The 17,835-nt window shown below is 42.5% G+C and overlaps 2 long non-coding RNA genes across 2 annotated transcripts; one reads left to right on the forward strand and one right to left on the reverse strand.

The window, feature by feature from the left end:
• Positions 1-105: 105 nt before the first annotated feature.
• Positions 106-1,813, forward strand: LOC147754823 (uncharacterized). Its single transcript, XR_015316260.1, has 2 exons — positions 106-1,300; positions 1,588-1,813. It is a non-coding gene; the product is annotated as an uncharacterized LOC147754823 (long non-coding RNA).
• Positions 1,814-9,368: 7,555 nt separating this feature from the next.
• LOC147754824 (uncharacterized) lies at positions 9,369-16,134 on the reverse strand. Its single transcript, XR_015330178.1, has 3 exons — positions 15,999-16,134; positions 13,025-14,641; positions 9,369-11,568 (listed from the first exon to the last, which is right to left on the reverse strand). It is a non-coding gene; the product is annotated as an uncharacterized LOC147754824 (long non-coding RNA).
• Positions 16,135-17,835: the final 1,701 nt, after the last annotated feature.

The raw sequence follows: 17,835 nt of genomic DNA on the forward strand, positions 1-17,835 counted from the left end.
AAAGAAAGATCCGACGAGTTGCAACGGGAGAATTTGGAAAGGGTGGAGAAGCTATATGCAAGACAGTGGAGTTTCATACATGTCATATGTGCATCAATCGGTGTGTGTGTGGAGATTTATAGCACTGGGATAAGAGTTGACGTTTTAGCTGGCTGTATTTTACACCTAGTACTTAGTTCGTTAAGCATTACTTCAGACGGCGTGATCTACGTTTGTAATAGTTATCACAGTAGTGCAAGGCGGACGTACAAAACTTGTTAAGTACGTTTCTTGACCATTGTCAAAAAAAGACTTTTTTCCAGCTTTCGACTTCTTTAAAGGTGTTCCAGCTCAAGTATGAAGCATTGGCTGCCATGCATGTGTCATGTCGTCCAAACTTCGTCAATGACCTTCAGCACGGCAGCCAGCTGTTGAAATTATGTAACAACTGTTGACTTTTCCCTCTGTCAGACACTATGTTTTGCAGCTCAGATTCATCAGTTATAATCCGTGTTGACAGCAAGCGTATTGTCAGAGTGGCGAATGCTATAACTCAAGTGCGATACTAGGACTAATGGCAAGTTTTCTATATCTAGCTATTCACTCATCTAATTATTCATATGGAATAATTATCTATTATAATTATTACAATGAATTATAATTACTTTTATATATTATTACTGCTCTAGTGCAAACAGTTTACAGGTATTATGCTTATCAGCAAGTCAATCCGAGAATGCAAAGCTTGTGCCGAAATCCTATACAGTACGAAACCCATAAACGTATGCAATTTTGTGCATTATTGAATTTCTGATCCGCTGTGTTTCCGACTACCTGCCATCTTCCCCTGACGGAGCAAATCAAAACGTTTTTTTTACTTTGACGTCACTTAGAACGTAATCCATTAAAAAAAACGCGATTATTAGACGCAATCAATAGAACGATCACATCCAATCAATATTTCGATGTACAAAGATTTCATTTATTTACACAACCGATGCACTCAACACCATGGTTACAACAGATGCTTTTGTCAATACCAGCACCTAGTCACGTGTTGGGAGCAAAGCAACAGTTTCCTGTTTTTCCTGAATTTCTCCTCTAAAGGCCATTATCGACACAAAGTTTTTGGCGAGGACGAATGAACATAATATCTCTTACACCATGTCTATGTATGTTGCAATGACAGGTGATTCCTGAGTATTGTAATTGGTGAAGTTAGTGAGGTGCTCATTCGTAAGTTCAGTAATATCTGAATTTTCTCGTCACTGGTGCCACGGTGGATTTACGTATTACTTAGAGACTATCCTGAAGTTCGCAAGTATGAGTTACTTATCTTAATCAAATGTCAAGGAATGAACGAATTTCCGTTTTCGCATTATAAAATAGCTTGTGAATGATATCCTTTGTTGAGTTTTTAGTTTAAACTTGCCAATGAAAGGTTATCATCAATAGTATTAAAATCGCTTTCTTTTTTTTTTTTATTTCTCTGAAAATAGTCGCAGCAATAACAATTGCACCAAGTAGAAATGCTACCTTTCATTAGTACATCGTCGGCGGAATATTATTTTAAAATAATAGGTACTACGTTTTATGTCCTAAATACAGGTAATTTTAGGGGCCATAGTTTCGTTCGGAAGTCAGCATTGGTTCTCTTCACCGATATACGTACGTACTGAGTTAATCTTCAAAGTGAGAACGTAAGATATCTCAATGCTATATTCCGAGAGTCGTTAGTTTCCGTGCGCGCGAATCCAACAGCGCGCACACGTACACGATATAAGCGCCAATAAAGTGTTTTAACGTAACCACAGCGGCCTTGTATATTTGCGTATGCTATGTGTTTTTCCTATGGAACTTTTACAGTCATAAGTATTTTCCCTTAAATATTGATATTAGCAAATATTGGCCGCAACGGTCATAGATATCGCTACCATAAAATCCTGACAGGTGACAAACATCGGCGTACTGCAGCCAACATGGCGGCAAGGAACCGAATAGGTTATCTTTAACACATATCCATACAATAATCTTGTATGCCAGTTAATGAACTATAAATCATTTGACTTCCCATTCAAGTCATTGTAGCCAAATGTAAAGCAACAGACACAATGGATCAATGGCAGTACAACAGATGCCCGGAGATTACGATTGTTATTTGTATTCGTGATTAACAGGTGAAGGTATGTTGGTTGAATAAAAGTTTCTAACATAACTTCTATTTGTTGTTACTCTTACATTCGGAGGGAACTATGCTGTCCTCTAGATTACATCCCATGGAAGCGAACCCACGTTGGGTTTTTTAGCCCATCGAATCTACTTTACGATTCATTCAACAGTATTTATATTGTGCCAAGCATAGCTTTCAGGATTCATAGTCAAGATGTTCCTGAATGACTTTTAGAAATTACCGATCTGAGGTGAAATCTACGAAGCCATAAGGTCATCACTATAAGTTCTCGTATCGACCTTCTCTAATAACTTTAAAGAGCATAGTGCTCGTTAACATATTTCGTTGGAAGTCGAGTCAGACGAAAGTTTTGTCAAAATTGGCCATTCATCTTCAGTTTGTGCTGGCAGCAGAAGATATAGTGAATGTATGCATTTACATGCATTACCTTATACTTTTGATGGAGCATAGCTCGTTCGATATTGCATTGAAGAAGGTCGTTGCAGACCTCGATAGCGCTCAACACGGCCGAAACAAGTAAGGCGTAAGGTAAAGTCATCAGATTCAAACCTGAATTACTGTGAATTCTCAAAGAAAATATTCTACTAGGAAAGCAGACTCATGCTTCACATCACAGAGCAATACTCTGCTTGAACCAAACAGGGAGCCGGCATATAGTCCCAGAATAGGTCCCAATAACCTTGTGTAATTTTTAATTTCATTAATGATTACTCGAGATTATTGTTGTTGACATTCGCTGCGGTGTCTGATGTACGGAACTGTGGAGTGTACGTCCCGCGTGTCGACATTGAAACGTACCAAACATGTTTTAAGTTAGGGAAGCACTCTATGGAGAATCGCTTACTGGACAAGCCTTGCTGAATGGTGTGCCGTGAAGAGATCGGTCGTGATGAAAACGTATCTCTCCGATATAAGCAATTGTTAATACAGAAGGTTCGGTACACGTCATACTTGTTGTAGACTGTCATTTAGTTTTTTTTTTAATTTAATTTTTTTTAATTAAGTCTCCCTAGGGAACAATTTGAAATTGCCAGCCGAAATGGGCATATATCTACTGACAAAATAAGTTATCGTCAATCCAGCTTTTGAACTATCTTTGAAATCTTAGAGATCTTTGAACTTTGGAATCTTAGAGATATTAAATTATTTTATATATTTCCAGTGGCCAATGAATCATGACGCATATTAGCCTTGTTATGACAAAAGTATCATTTGGAACCCAAATCGGTCCAAGAAATGGCGTTATCAGACAGTCACCATACCCCTGTCATAGTAAAATTGCTCCTCCTGCAGACCTTTCATGCGGTCTACATACCCAACTTGCGCCAACATGATTTCCAATTGACCATATTATTTGAATGAAGAAGCAAAAAAATATATATATTAAACAATTTTAATTGAACGTTGCTCGCTAGTGATTTCGATTCCGTGCTTAATCAAACGACCTCGAAGATGAGTCAGTTATCTAACTGTCAAGCCAACACTAAAATAATCTCTTGTGCGGCCAGAATAAAAAAATGTAACTGAAAAAAGATTGTTACAGTCAAAAATGTACACAATAGATAGCTGCTAGGCAAGGATGGTCGCGAAGGACTACTATTGTCGAATAGAGGCCTAACTGCCGAGGAACACCGCACGTGTCTTGCACAAAGAGCAAGCGGCCGTCGTACGGAGTCGACAGAGCAAGACCGTGATAATTCCACAACCGGAAAGCAAACATAGTACGAAGTTGAACGAAAATGCGAGAGCGATGAAAACTTTGCAGGACTGAGGCGGCACGCGACCGTTATGGAAGGGACCATAATAGATAAACGCTTTGGGCGATCCATCGTCAGTATCCGATCATCGGCCTGACAATCCATTTATTCCATAATGGGTTAAGAACCTAAATTTGGATGCACTTAGGCACAAAGGTAAGCCATCTGCCTAACAATCCATTTATTCCATAATGGGTTAAGAAGCTGAATTTGGATGCACTTAGGCACAAAGGTAAGCCATCGGCAGCCTCTGATTAGCTCAGCCATTCAATTATGGGCTCGCGCGTAATATGCGTAAGCTACAGTATATTACGGAGTACATAGAAGTCCAGCAAGTCCCTTTTTTCCAGTTCGAACATATATTCATATAGAAAATGACTTTACTGAAATCTGTAGATAGTAAGGCAGCAGGTAGTAATAATAACACAAAATAGGCAGTAGAATAGATTGTAATAACAATACAAATATGGCACGAAAAATCTTTTGTCTGCCTATAACCTAAACTCTTCGTGTTTTGTGAACAGATATGCGGTATGGCCTCTTGCGAAGTAAAAAAAAAGCGGCGCGAGTTTGTACGCTGCATCGTCAGCAAATCGTTAATAGTATAATTCGTTGTCCGTCATAGTAATAATAGCTCATAGTTTGTAAAATAGACAATACTGTTTTGCTGGTACATATTTTTAGCTCCATATGTTTTTCAGTGCCGACGTAAAGAGATCTGCATGTGGAAAAACGACGGATCTTTTGCGAAGACCATCGGCAAGATGTACTTATAAAAAAATTCATCCATCTTAGACCTGTCTATGAACGAAAAAAATAAGGAAATTAAACATAGAATTCAAATCCAAAAGTCAGACGTGGTAGGGTACAAATTTATACAACTTACTTTTGCGCATATCGGTTCATCAGGGTTTACGTAGTGCTATATTGTCGATGGGCATTTAGGAAATTCAACGTTATCCCGTCTGGACGTTACGCCTCCAAGGAATAGTTGGCAAAAAACGGATTATAGCCTGTACGTCGCCGCTCATCCGTAGGATATTTTTCGACAATTCGCTTCAGATATACGTAGCAGTGATAGAATCGCCTGCATCGTGAGTTGTGCGTTGCAAAATCAAAATGGATAACAAATCGGTATTTTGGGTCTACAAAATTAAATGCTATAGATATCGAGTGTATTTCTCTCAAGGTAGATGATATGAGACATGCGTATATATATATATATAGGTCTTCGTTTTTAAAAACTATGCACAGATTGCCGATAAGGAAATATCTTTAGGAAATCCGCAACGGATGCATTGTAGAAGATGAATAAGCTGTTTGAAAAACAGGTTCAATTTTAGTTTTTTTCGCTGAAAGGCTGATGGGCCCAATACGTTTCATTGCTATTCGATGGAGGGGTTCAGAAATATCACAGATCAATGGCCAGTGTTGTGGCTCGCACGCCACGCAAAGATACCGTTGACTATTGCGCGTCTCACAATAGTTTTTGCTTGGATCTCTTCATCGCTAATATTTGTTAACTTATTAGAGAAACGTTCCGCTCTGTCGTCGTCTAAGTACGTTCGCTTAAGCTTTTTCCTATCGCTTCATTAATTGAAATATATAGCCATAATCTACGCCGTGCGTTCTAACGGTACACCAGCAGGCGACTTTTCTTATAAATTTCCTCCGTATTTTTAGGATCATGGCTCTATTTTTTGTTAAGCCTCTGTTTAATACTGATAGGACGTACATTGAAGCAGCATTTGTAGTTGTATATTAGAAAATCGCATTGAATGTGTAATTTAAAGTTTTTAAAAATAATCGTTTTCGATATTCAGTTAATTCTGCTTGTAGCAGCAGCTAAAATTTCGACTATATGAGCTCTTTACTTGCTGTAACTTTATTTACCTAAAACTGAACTCCGTCCATTTTATTAAAAGTCAACATAGCAAAAATTATAATAAAATACTGAAACTTGTCACACTCAGGCTCAAATGCACTTGATATACACTAGTTCTTCTAACATTAAAAAATTATCAAAGCTACTTAGCGTTAACTTACTTTATGTAACTAAATTTCCGAAACTTCTGTCTATATAGACTACGATCCATTTGCACGAAAACTCTCACCATGTATCTTTGTACATACAAATCAAAGCATTAATTTTATCATACGTTTTCTGAATTTCAGCTAGAAAAAAAAAGTTATCTGAAGAAGTTCCTTGTCACCAACGAAGTGAGCCCTGAGGCCACAACGAGCATACTGAGATACTGTTAAAAATGAACCTAATTCTGTTGGGATCAGGCAGATAGCTTATGAAACTACGAACTGTGTCTGCGTTCTGTAAAAAGCAAATACTATATTTTTTTTATAATCTATTGTTTTTCATTCATGCATTTATGTTTATTTCTGTTACGCGCTTTTACGAGACCTTCAGAGCATACAGATCTGTTGGTAACCTTTTTCAGTTTGCATATGTGCCTATACGAGGTACATCCTAGTATTTTTCACAGAGCGGCTTTTGAGCCACTGTGCAACGTGCGAAACCTCTAAGTACGTGCGCGTAATAGGAACTTCGTGATAGGCGTCCCTATCTTATAGATAAATATGTAAGCTAAATAAAATGTATAGGTACGGTAGGTTGAACAACAAAAACTAATGGTACTTTTAATGGGACAAGCATTTATTTATATTTGCAGAAATATGTAACGGTAGTAAATATGTGAAGTTATATTAGTACGTGTATGTTGGCTTGTTTGCGGCTTTTTCAGATAAAGTCTGTGTAGCTCTGCGTAACTTCGGTCGAAGTCGAAATTAGTATTAATCTTGTTTGGTATTCAACGGTATCTCAATATCGTCTCTGAAGTGCCTGTATGATGTACTCTTTTTCAGGGAAGGCAGTTTCTTGGTGATGCATATTATAAGTTCATGGTTCTATGGAGATGTGTATGAGTCTGTTGAGCTATAACGTATAGATTGTTTTAACTAGTATTCTACCTAGTCACTTCATGTTAATAGCGGCTATATATACTCACCGGTTTTGGCTGAAATCGCCTGCCCTATGATGTCGCATATCGTTAGGGTATACTACAACTTTCAACACTGTTGCTATTAATTGATAGCATTCGTTGAATGGGCAGAAGTTCGACATCTTTACCTGACAGTATTAGAAATCAGATTCAATCTAACGCTATCAAGTAAGATGTAGCCTCGTTGCCATTGAAGCTATTGCTGAAAAGATAGTTGTCGCCAAGCTGAAAATGGCGATGGTGTTCATGGCTATGCTTCCACGCTAAATAGAAACGAAAATGTTTCACACACACACACAAAAGTATGAACGAATTTTTACTATTTTCTTCCTGTTCTTAAGCCAACATTGCCTTTCGTATTTCTCTCATCGGTTCAACTGGCCCTGTTATCACTAAATGTGGTAATATACGCTTCCTCAGTCTTCGCTTTACTACATCCATATGATACACACAGCCTACTCGATCGAACGCCGTCAACGGTAAAATCTACCGGTAGTATGTGACGAGCTTAAGAGCGTTCGCCTATCTGCCTGTTTGTTTGTTGGTAGCCTCCCTAAATGGTCAGATTAGGTTTTAGGGTTCTGACTCTGCCACATATATACATATATAATATGTGTCTGTGCGAGTGCATGCGAGGAGGTTAACTCAAAGACTACGCGTTTACCAGCACTGATTGCCACTAGTGAGTGATAGCAACTGCCGTAGTGGTAGTTGGGCAATATGCAGCAGTGAGTATGAAGAATCGACTTATGCGGCGAGTGTATAGGGCACATATGACTTTAAGCGAAAGTAAAAGGAAGCATGAAGAAGAAAGATAGGAAAGCCAACTTTCCGTGCACGTGCTTTAACCCGTACGAGCTTGTCCGGTTTTAGTTAGACAATCATGTTGGCCGAGCATTACTTTCGTCTGTCGTTTGTCGGAATTTTGGGTCCGGCTTTCCTAGGACCTCAGGTAGTGGGTTGCGACGAATAAGTGGCCGGAAGCCATTTAAACAGTGCGCATAGAAAGCACTATTCAATCGCCGAGCAAAGTTTGAGCGTCGTGTCCTTTGCCCCATGGCAACCTTATGCAACCTTTTATAGGGTCCTGCTCGTTCGGTTTTTCTCTGCGGTTATCTCATCTATTGTTGTTAAATCGGGTTTATCCGCTAATAGACTACATCGTTAAGTCGGCCCGTAAGAACAAGAAGACATCCGAGTCTTGATATCAGAGAGCAACACGGCAATGAAGACATGAAAAGAAACTGAAAAGAGTGAGACACTTTGAAGCTCAAGGTAAGGAACAGGAGACCATTGCTGAAGTTGGTTAGAGTGACAGAGTGACGGTTCTAAGTGGAAAGGCGGAGTTCAGAAGTACATATGATTGCACCGAGAGTTATAGCACGCCCTATTTGCTATGTCCTACTATAGCTGTAAAGCTTCAGGCAGCTAAAGGAGCTTTTTTGTGTCGGGGAGAGGCACCTAAGTTTTTATCCAGTGTCCTTCTCAAGGACACGCTTATAACGCAATGTCAAGCATTCTGCATTCACCTTCTGCATGCAACCTTTATCGTACTTAGATTTGAGCCAAGGCACTATATGCTGGACCCATAAAAGTTTGACTCGGGGCGACAAATTACGGCCCTAACAAATATTCGCCTATGGCAATGGGTACACCTTGTGTCACACCTAACAGCAAAACAAACATCTTAATTACCAGCTACCAGCTGAGTTGTTAACATCGGAATTTCCATTTTACTTACGATATACAAATTTACCTTCGATTATCCTTGCTGCTCTATAGTGCTTACAGCCTTTCGAATGCGATATCGTAACACGGCTGCTACATAATAATAACTGTTCACGCACCTGACTAAGACTTTACGACCACACGCTATTCACGTTACGTCTTCTTTCCTACTACACTAGACAGACTTCGAAACCATATTTTTTACCAAGTAACAAAAACAAACCAATGAATTTTCTCTCTCTCTCTCTCTCTCTCTCTAACTCTCTGTACAATCTAGTCCACGTCGTCCCGTTAGCTGAAACCCTCGGAAAGGCTGACACAAAATGATCGCTCGGTCTATCACAGGTTAGGTCATTGGGCACAAGCAATATAGGGGGCGTTCTCACTTCTTGTCGCCGGCTCTCTACTGCCGCTTGCGGCCGAACTCTGGGTGCCCTGTGCCGTCGCTCAACACCACACACGCACACCGCTTTAGTTATGGTTCAGCCTCACGGCACATAGCTACGAAAACCCGCGGTCGAAGAGTTGTCCCCAAACAGTTGCGTCCCGTTCCGACCGGCCATCGGTCTACCTCTACAACGAAAGACATCACTATTAAATGCAGCAGCGAGCATGGGGGCAAACTCCGCGCCCTTCGCCATCGCCCGTCTGCTCGCCTGTCTTCGAAGCCGACGGACCGCCAACCCTGCAAGGTAGAAAAGGCCCAATGAGCTGTCGTTAACAAACATCAAAACACGTTGTTGTCGACGTAGCACGGTTCTTAGCGCACTGCAGTCGTCAGAGTGCCAGCTCATCCCTATTTAGATGTGAGGGAACATTTAACGTTATGGCGGGGGAGTTAAACGGGGACGAGGGGGACAGATGATTACTGGCCTGTTTCCAGGGCATGTCCGAAAAAGAGTAAATTGCGGCGAAATCCAAGGGGTCTGAAGCAATGCGAATGGGGGTGATCGTTCGAGTTCTACCTGAAGAAAACACTACCCAAAAGACCGTGCAATAATCAATAGCTTGTTCGTCGTTTTGGTTTCAAGTTCAAGACGCCATTAGAAAGGCTGAGGGAAAGAATATAACATCCGTTTCGCTACGTTACGAGAATCGCCGTAACTGAAAAACTATTCTGCACAATGATCATGTGTGTGTGTGTGTGTGTGTCGTAATTGTTTTTAAATGCAAAATATGTATTACTATAGCATCGTTCCGAACTAGAACAGAACAAAACCCTACTTTCGCACAATGGAAACTGATTCATGTAAGTGTACTAGCTGGAAGTTAGTGCTAGTTACAGGGCGACAGCGTTGGTTGTTTTTTTTTTTTACTGCAACTGCCGTTCGCGCAGCAGTTGCAAGTTGGTTAAGATAACTTGTGCAGTGATTTCTATCGAGCCGATACACCGTATTAGTACAGTTAGGATAATTGTGTAGATATGAAATCACAGCCTAACACTATACAATTTCATTCATTCCCGTTATTGAAACATGGCCAGATTTTTTTCGATGCATGCATCCATCCATCCATCCATCCGTCCGTAAATTTAATTGGTCAGAAACGAAAGTCAGCTTTCAGCTTAAGCAGCCAGCCCTTAACCGGATGACGGGTCTAGGCGTTGCATTGCTAGCGTCCTATCAGCCAGATTCTCTACCTATAATATATCATTAGATCTGACGTCCGAGTCAAACAGTAAAATATTATGGAAAAAAGCTAGTTGTATATTTACGTCATAGATGTTACAGTAGCTGAAATGTTTCCCTTTTATACTGCATCTAGCGGCTCGTAACTTTATGTTATGTTTATATATTAGGATAAATTACGTACGTTGTCGTGCGGTCGGCAACAGTTATACATGTCGGCTAAAAAAAAAAAATAAAGCCATCACGTACACGCGCTCGTTCGTCTACGCTGCCATATTCACACATAGTTAAGCTCTGCTGATAATTTCGTTCTGTATCTTCTGCCGTAGCGGTGTCTTTCCCGCCTACGCAAAAGCCACCTCCATATTTAGTAGTATATTATTAAACGTACGTACTATAGCGTTGTCAAGATATCACAGTTCGTAGAGTTGCTCCAGCAGGGGCTGTAATTGCATATGTTTATATCCAGTTTGTATACTTTTCCAAACCGTGTTTTTATTTAGCAAAGAAATAAGTAAATGGCACTATTTCTCTTCTATCGATTCGAGCAATTGGCCTTGATTTATTTAGTTCATGGCAATTTACGTATACAAACTATAGGTTACAAGATGATCTAACGAGACGTCAATCTAGAAAAAAAAAAAACAAGTTAACTTGCTAAAACGGTGCTACCAGTTGATTCAGTAGTGGTCACCGTCGCATCGGTAGCTACGACCGATGATAATAACACCGGTGGCATCGAAAGTGACTGACTTCGAGCGGCTCCGCTCCAGGGCGCCGCCTCCGAGAAGACCTCCGCATAAGGAGATGTCATCAACGGCGCTGTCGGCGTTCCAGTATTGCTGACGTTGCTTCCCCTGCTGTTCTTCGTGATGATAACGATGACGACGACAATGCTGTTGTTGTTGTTGTTGCCGCCGAGACAACAACACATCGGAAACAGAAATGCCGAAACCAGCGGAAGACATAGGCAACCGACTGGGAGACTGCTAGGGAGCGTCTAGTAAAACACATCGCCGACACCAAACGACTGAGTCGCTCGCTACTTCCCCTATCAACTACCACGATTAGTACAGCTAAATTTTGGAGCAGCTTTCGCGGAAAACGTTGTCGCGACGCGCCAGGCTGATTCACTTGCGGCTGGCACGCGTCATAAGTCGAACCTGGTACAACAACAACAACAACAACAACTCAACATTGTCTGATCATTTCATGTCGCACGGCTGACGCGTCCGGTTGACGATGATGTTTGTATGAAAAAACAAAACTCGCTGCTTAACAGATACAAAGAGAGAGAGAGAGAGAGAGAGAGAGAGAGAGAGAGAGAGAGAGAGAGAGAGAGAGAGTAGAGTGACAGTCATACCTTCCGCGGCGTGTCACTGTCATAACCGCACCGTTGCCACCAGCAGAATGTTATGCATTTGCATGTACGGTATATTTATACATGGATTCTGTCTTATTGAAACACACAGGTGTTGTTACATGAGTATTACACTATTGAGGCTCAAGTGCTTTTTGCCTTTCGTCACAATGACGGGGCCGTTGGCTCGGTGGCATATAGCTACATTTTATAGCACATTATTTGATTTTTTTAAATATGTAGCGAATACGGCATGTGCAGAAAGAAAACAATGTTCTTAATAGGTGATCGTTTATTGTTACTTGTTCTCTTGGACCTACTAATAATAGGCAGGCTAACGGCTATATCTAGTTTTTTTCTTTTTTCGTGCGGACAACACATCTAAGTGTGGTGGTCTATCCAGTGTACAACTGATATCTTAGTTAGCACCTTTTCTGCGGCTAGAGAACCAAACGGGGTAGAATTATGCGGCAAACTGGATTAGAGGAGATTCGAATGAAAATGTCTGACGACTCGGTTCAGACCTGTGATCAGTTAAAACTAGCGTGTATGCTGAACTAACAATTAATAATAGCATAGAGTTAATTGATCTCTCTTCTATAGACTTTAGTTTGGGTGTGTGCTGGAACAAGTGGAACAAGATATAAGTTAATTACAACGATTATTATGAAGTGAACGGGTCGATCGCCTCGCGATGAAACGGCGCTCAAGGGATATGTGGACACAAACAGGTTTTCCTGCTCACTCGGAGAACGCAGGCAGAAATCATAATCTACATTGTATTGCACGGAGCGATATAAACAGGCCGTTATAGTCGATAAACGGGTGCCTTCTATGGCTCATAGTCAACCGAAACCCACGCAGGGATTTTTTTCATGGCAACTAAATCGAGCGCTATTTTTTACGCTAGAGGCCGTCAGTTCTATTACATGCGGCCAAAGCTTTTAATACCCGCTCATGATTCAAGATATAAGCGTATTTACCGCTGTCGCTGAGGTCGCACCCGAACAAAAATGGGCAGTATCAAAAATTGCATTGAATCGTTCATTGACCAGACAGAATGATCGGCTACTACGCAGGCCGTCTATTGCATACGTATCATGTTAGAACTACCAGAGACTTACGTCCATTCAGGAACTCTGATAATTCTGATTGTGAGACGATTAAGACAGGTGAACTAATGCGACGATACGTATACACAGACCGGGTCTATCTATCACTCATCGTATAGGGTAGACTATAGTTTGTTAGATGAAGCCTTGTATCAAGAGAATGAATCAATAGATCACTATTTACACAACAGGCGGAGGGACAACTATATTGATGCTAAAATATTTAAGGCTAACTAATGATTTTGCATTACTCACCAGTTGCTTGACGGCCTTCTGATCCTTAGACAGGTGCTGACAGAAAATACATCGGCGTGCGTCCATCTCACTGCACTTCCTTTTTAACATTTTGCACTATTAATGGTGATGATGAAGGGGTCTGTTCGGTTACCGGTCCCGTATCAGTGACGTCAGGCTGTCTAGCTTGATGTCTCTTTCTTTGTTAATCGTTCCGAGGGTCAGAATTTCCTGTTCATCCCAAAATATTGCTGAAGACTATCTTTTTTAGGTTGTCAGAAGTCGTCGTTTTTGCGAGCTAGGAATAAATCAAAGGCTTCGCATAGGTCCAGCAACACCAAATGATACTTCAGAGCTTCCCAGGTTGGTGGTATTGAGAAAAAAACACTTGCTCGGTTCGTCTTTGCTTGCGCTATCACGTTCCATGACGATCTCGAAACTCAGAGGCAATAAGGGGTCAGCTATAATATAGATGTACCCGATAGGAGTCGACGCGTTAGCGCGCTCTTACTCCTTGTTAAAATAGTTTTTCTAGTGTTGAAGCCGCAACCGCATCAATAGCCTTCATCGACGAGAAGAGTGCCTAAGCTGACAGACATCCATCGACATACGCGTGCTAGAGCCGAATGTGGGAGACAATTTTGGCTCATTTAGACCTTCTATTATCCGTTGCCATCGCGGTAGTACACGAAGGTCGCTCACTTGCAGACATAGGGCGAACTGCTCTCTCGTTTATAACGAGTTCGGTAATGCTTTGCTGTGCTACTCCCGCCACCGTAACTTTTTACCAAGTCTGAGCACTCGGTGTGTGTGTGTGTGTGTGTGTGTGTCTGAGCGTGTGGATTTGGTGAACTGACTTTTTGGGTTGCGTACTTATTTGCCTGTCCCCAGTCATTCGTCGTCCATCCATCCATCCGTTCGTCCGTCCGTCCGTCCGTCTGTCTGTCCGTCCGTCGGTGAGCGCCACGCCATTTTCTCGGTGTCTTCTCTTTTTGGCGTGAATCTCGCCCCACGCAGATCGCGTCTCGCGCCAGAATTGGCCTCGGCTCGGGGGCGGTTGGAGAGGGCGATCTTTGACGCAAAGCAGTCAGTCACAAGCGAAGATCAGCAGCCCCGCAAATCCGAATAACTCTACTCTGAAAATAACAGCCAGTAACTGCTCGTGTACATGCGACTTGGCCGCCGCCGCCGCCGCCGTTACACACGCTGTACTGTGGCTGCTCTTTTAACTGCTACGACTTCGCCGGCAGAGAACAATATCTGATGGCGAGGAGAACATCTCACCATCATCATCAACAGCCGCGGTAGACACAGTGGCCGTAGAGGCAATGGTAGCAAAGGCCAAAGTAGCTATTATGACGCGGTTGTACACTGTCCTGAGTTCGTCGCAAAACGAATCTATAGGCGATAGACAGCTGTTCGCTAGGTGTGAGTCGACCGTGGACCGATGGTCAGTTTATGTCAATTGCATGTACCGCGGCCGATCTTATCCTACTGCCATGACTACGTAAGTACGTGACGTTGTATGGAAAACTAGCACGCTATTACCCTAAGTTCTTCTATAACAAGCGAACACTCGGACGGATATATCGTCGCCAGGTCTCAACATGGCTGCTGCATCCGCGCGTCGTAACAACACTGTCATCAAGCACCAAAAAACCAAAACAGCAGTAACAGACGTCAATGTATAGTGTTCAATACAAGAAATTACAGATGACATTGAATATCTCGTAGAAGATCTCGAAAAACCAAAAGCGTATAGGATCGTCCAGCGGTGCTTAGTCGACACAGATATAATTAGCAAAAAAAAAAAAGAATACATTTGTACAAGATAGTACAAAAAAAAGCCGTGAAATTGTGACATTCCGAAAGTCCCCAAATTACAATTCGTTTGTCGTTCGAACCAGAAACGACCTGACGCTTGCTATAGATAAATATATAAACGGGAATATTATAAGGAACGTAATTCTCCGTACTCAATGAAATAATATGAGGGTCCAAGTTTGACGGCCTCAGCCGTCACGCATATTGTTCTCGGTGTTGACATTAAATGTGCTACGCACGAAGTAGTGAATATGGGGGTCGTCGACAACCAATGAATGAAGTCCAATGGAGCTTAGTGAATTAAGAAAAACGCTCAGTTTGACAGCTCAAATATTTTAACTAGATTCGAGTAATAGACATTAACTAATGGAGTTGCTCTCGTTGTGCGTTTCACTTAAGGTCTAAGTTACGTAAAATTTAAACTTCGCTTCTAACAGCGGCCCTCCGACACAGAACAAAGTGCGTCTACGTCTACGCTTCGAGTAAAAGTTACTTGACAAATACGTTACACCACACTAGAGAGAGAAGCATTTAAATGCGATCTTTTATATTAGTGTTTGTATTGCTGTGGACAACTATCGAGCGATTCAGATGATCGGCTTCATCATGGCTCAATGCGATGCGTGTCTATGAAGCACGCATTGCACGAAGCTTCCTTTACGCGCCAGGCTTAGCTATCGTGGATTGATAGGACAAAATGGGAAACGGGTTTGAAACTAGTTCTGAAGCATAACTTGGATCAAACAGAGTCGTTGCAATATAAGAAAACTATTGGCAAATTGCATCTGCTTAATGTAAAATCTCAGAACGTAGATATGTTACTCTTTGCATACAATGGAAGTCGGCACAACAATTGAAGAAAACGTGACCGGATCGACTGGAAAGATGTATTTACTTACGTCCCTCATATGATAATATTAGATAAATAAAAGAAATATGAAGATTTGAAGAACGGGGTGGTATGCCTAAAGAATGTAATATTTTAAACAAATAGCATAACACAATCTATCCTGTAGATTCGGTGTGGCCGAATAAAGGCTAGATTCGTAAACATTTCATGTATTCGATGCCTATTAATTATAAGTCTTTGGTAGTGTTTCGTAAAACAAACCGTTTGTATTTTGCATTCGGTCATGCATTGTTGTGTGACATTATTCTTAAAAGCTCTTACCGGATATTTTGCTTGAAGATAGAAGAACTTCGCCACGGTTTTTTGATTGATGGTCACACTGGTGGAGTAGGGGGTCAATAGTGGGTGACGGCTGGCAGTCGATCGCAGCAAATAACTGATAATAGCGTAGAGAAATTCATCTGTGCAAACGGATGGTTCTTCAGTTCCGTAGTTTAGCTTTTCGTTCGTTTAATCACGGAGCCTGATTTGCATTGAAGATGACGTCAACAACTGCCTACACGTCCGGATGTACTGCTTTTACAAATAAATACACGCACCGCCGTAGAAGGGTGGTACAATATATACGGAGCGAGGACACCAAGTAGCACGCTCTGATAATATTGCCAAATGAGTCAGGCGGGGGGGAGGGGGGTGAACAGATGTGCAAACCGTAGTCTCGTCATTGCCATGGGGGAAAGCAGTAGAAGCCAGTGATCGCTTTTTTTGCTTGCCTCGTTAGCAGCGATTGGTCTTTCGCTGTAAAACTGACCAGGCCTTTAAGATTCGGCAAGTTCGTCACGGGAAACAGTGAAATGACCCAACGAGACGGCATACTGATGGTGTTGTAGCATCGCGGCGGTTTATGTCAAGCCACCGACGAATCGGCTACTTGTGCGCGCATCGCTGGCCAGAGGCCTGAGAGACGTCCAGTGGGCCTTAAAGACAGTGGCGAGTGCAGCTACGTTCGCCCTCTCTCCGGCTACTTGCAGCGGCCGATCAAACCAGCTGACTGCCTGATTAGAACCAGCGACACGATGAGCCCAGCAGCCGCTCAAAGATCATCATCATTAGCAACAGCAGCAGCTCGAGATCCCTGTGGCCGGTTTGTTTCGGGAAGATCGTTTGTGCGTCGGTTGAACGGCAGTGCTTAAGCAGCCCAGCCACCCCGGCAGAATTATCCCGTCCAGCCCATACCAGGTTCGGGTTATTCGGGTTCGGGTCGAGCTGGTCGCTCGGTGGCGCAGTGCTAGTTGTGGTGTTGGCTAGTAATAGTAGTAGTCGCGGTTGGGTGTCCGGGCGCGGCCCGCGCGCGCAACAGCTCCTCCGTAGAAGGAAACCGCGCTGGCGCCGAACAACTGACTAACTATTGGGTCGGGCTCTGGGGCCATCAATGGCTAGCTCTACCAGCAGCAACATCAGCAATAGCTGTAATAGAACTGCCCGCACACCAGCAATATGGCCAGCGCCGCCGCTTTCGCATCGCCGACATCGGTGACGACGGGCTGCCACCGCAGCGGCTGGGTGGCCTGGGAAGGGACAGAGATGCTAGCGCACGCTAGCCACGCTAAGAAGGTCAGAAACGCTAGTGAAGAGACCAGAGGTAGAGACCAGGGGTAGGGACCAAGCGGCGGTAAGCGGCGACATCGTCCGTCACAAACATCTACCAAGATGGTAGATCGTGCTTGATTGGTGACTTCTATTTAGTGACGTGTTTACATTAAATAGCAACAGGAGACGTATTAGTAATGTCTGTAGTGGTTATAGCTGTGGTCGCAGTATAGAGACAAATAGCTCACACATTACGGGCACATTACGGGCAGAGTGCGGTGAGCGTTGGTTGCTAGTGCGGGAATAGATACGCCTTTCGCGAAGATTTGCCCTCCGTACGGCGCTGGCCTTGTTCGGAATAAAGGTAGCCCAGACAACTTCTTACGGAATTGAAATTGTTTACGAACTCTTCTTATCGGAGCAGCTTGAAAAATTTGATCGAGTCAAATGTCCCTTTTTTGAAAGCCCGCCATGAGCCTGGCACCGCTGGTCGTTGCATACACATACGTGTATTTTCTAAACGACATACCGCGATCTACAGGGGATCTAGGCCCCCACCATCCCTGCT

Source organism: Varroa destructor, unplaced genomic scaffold (assembly GCF_002443255.2).
Source record: "Varroa destructor unplaced genomic scaffold, Vdes_3.0 BEIS01000006.1, whole genome shotgun sequence".
Classification (NCBI taxonomy): Eukaryota; Metazoa; Arthropoda; class Arachnida; order Mesostigmata; family Varroidae; genus Varroa; species Varroa destructor.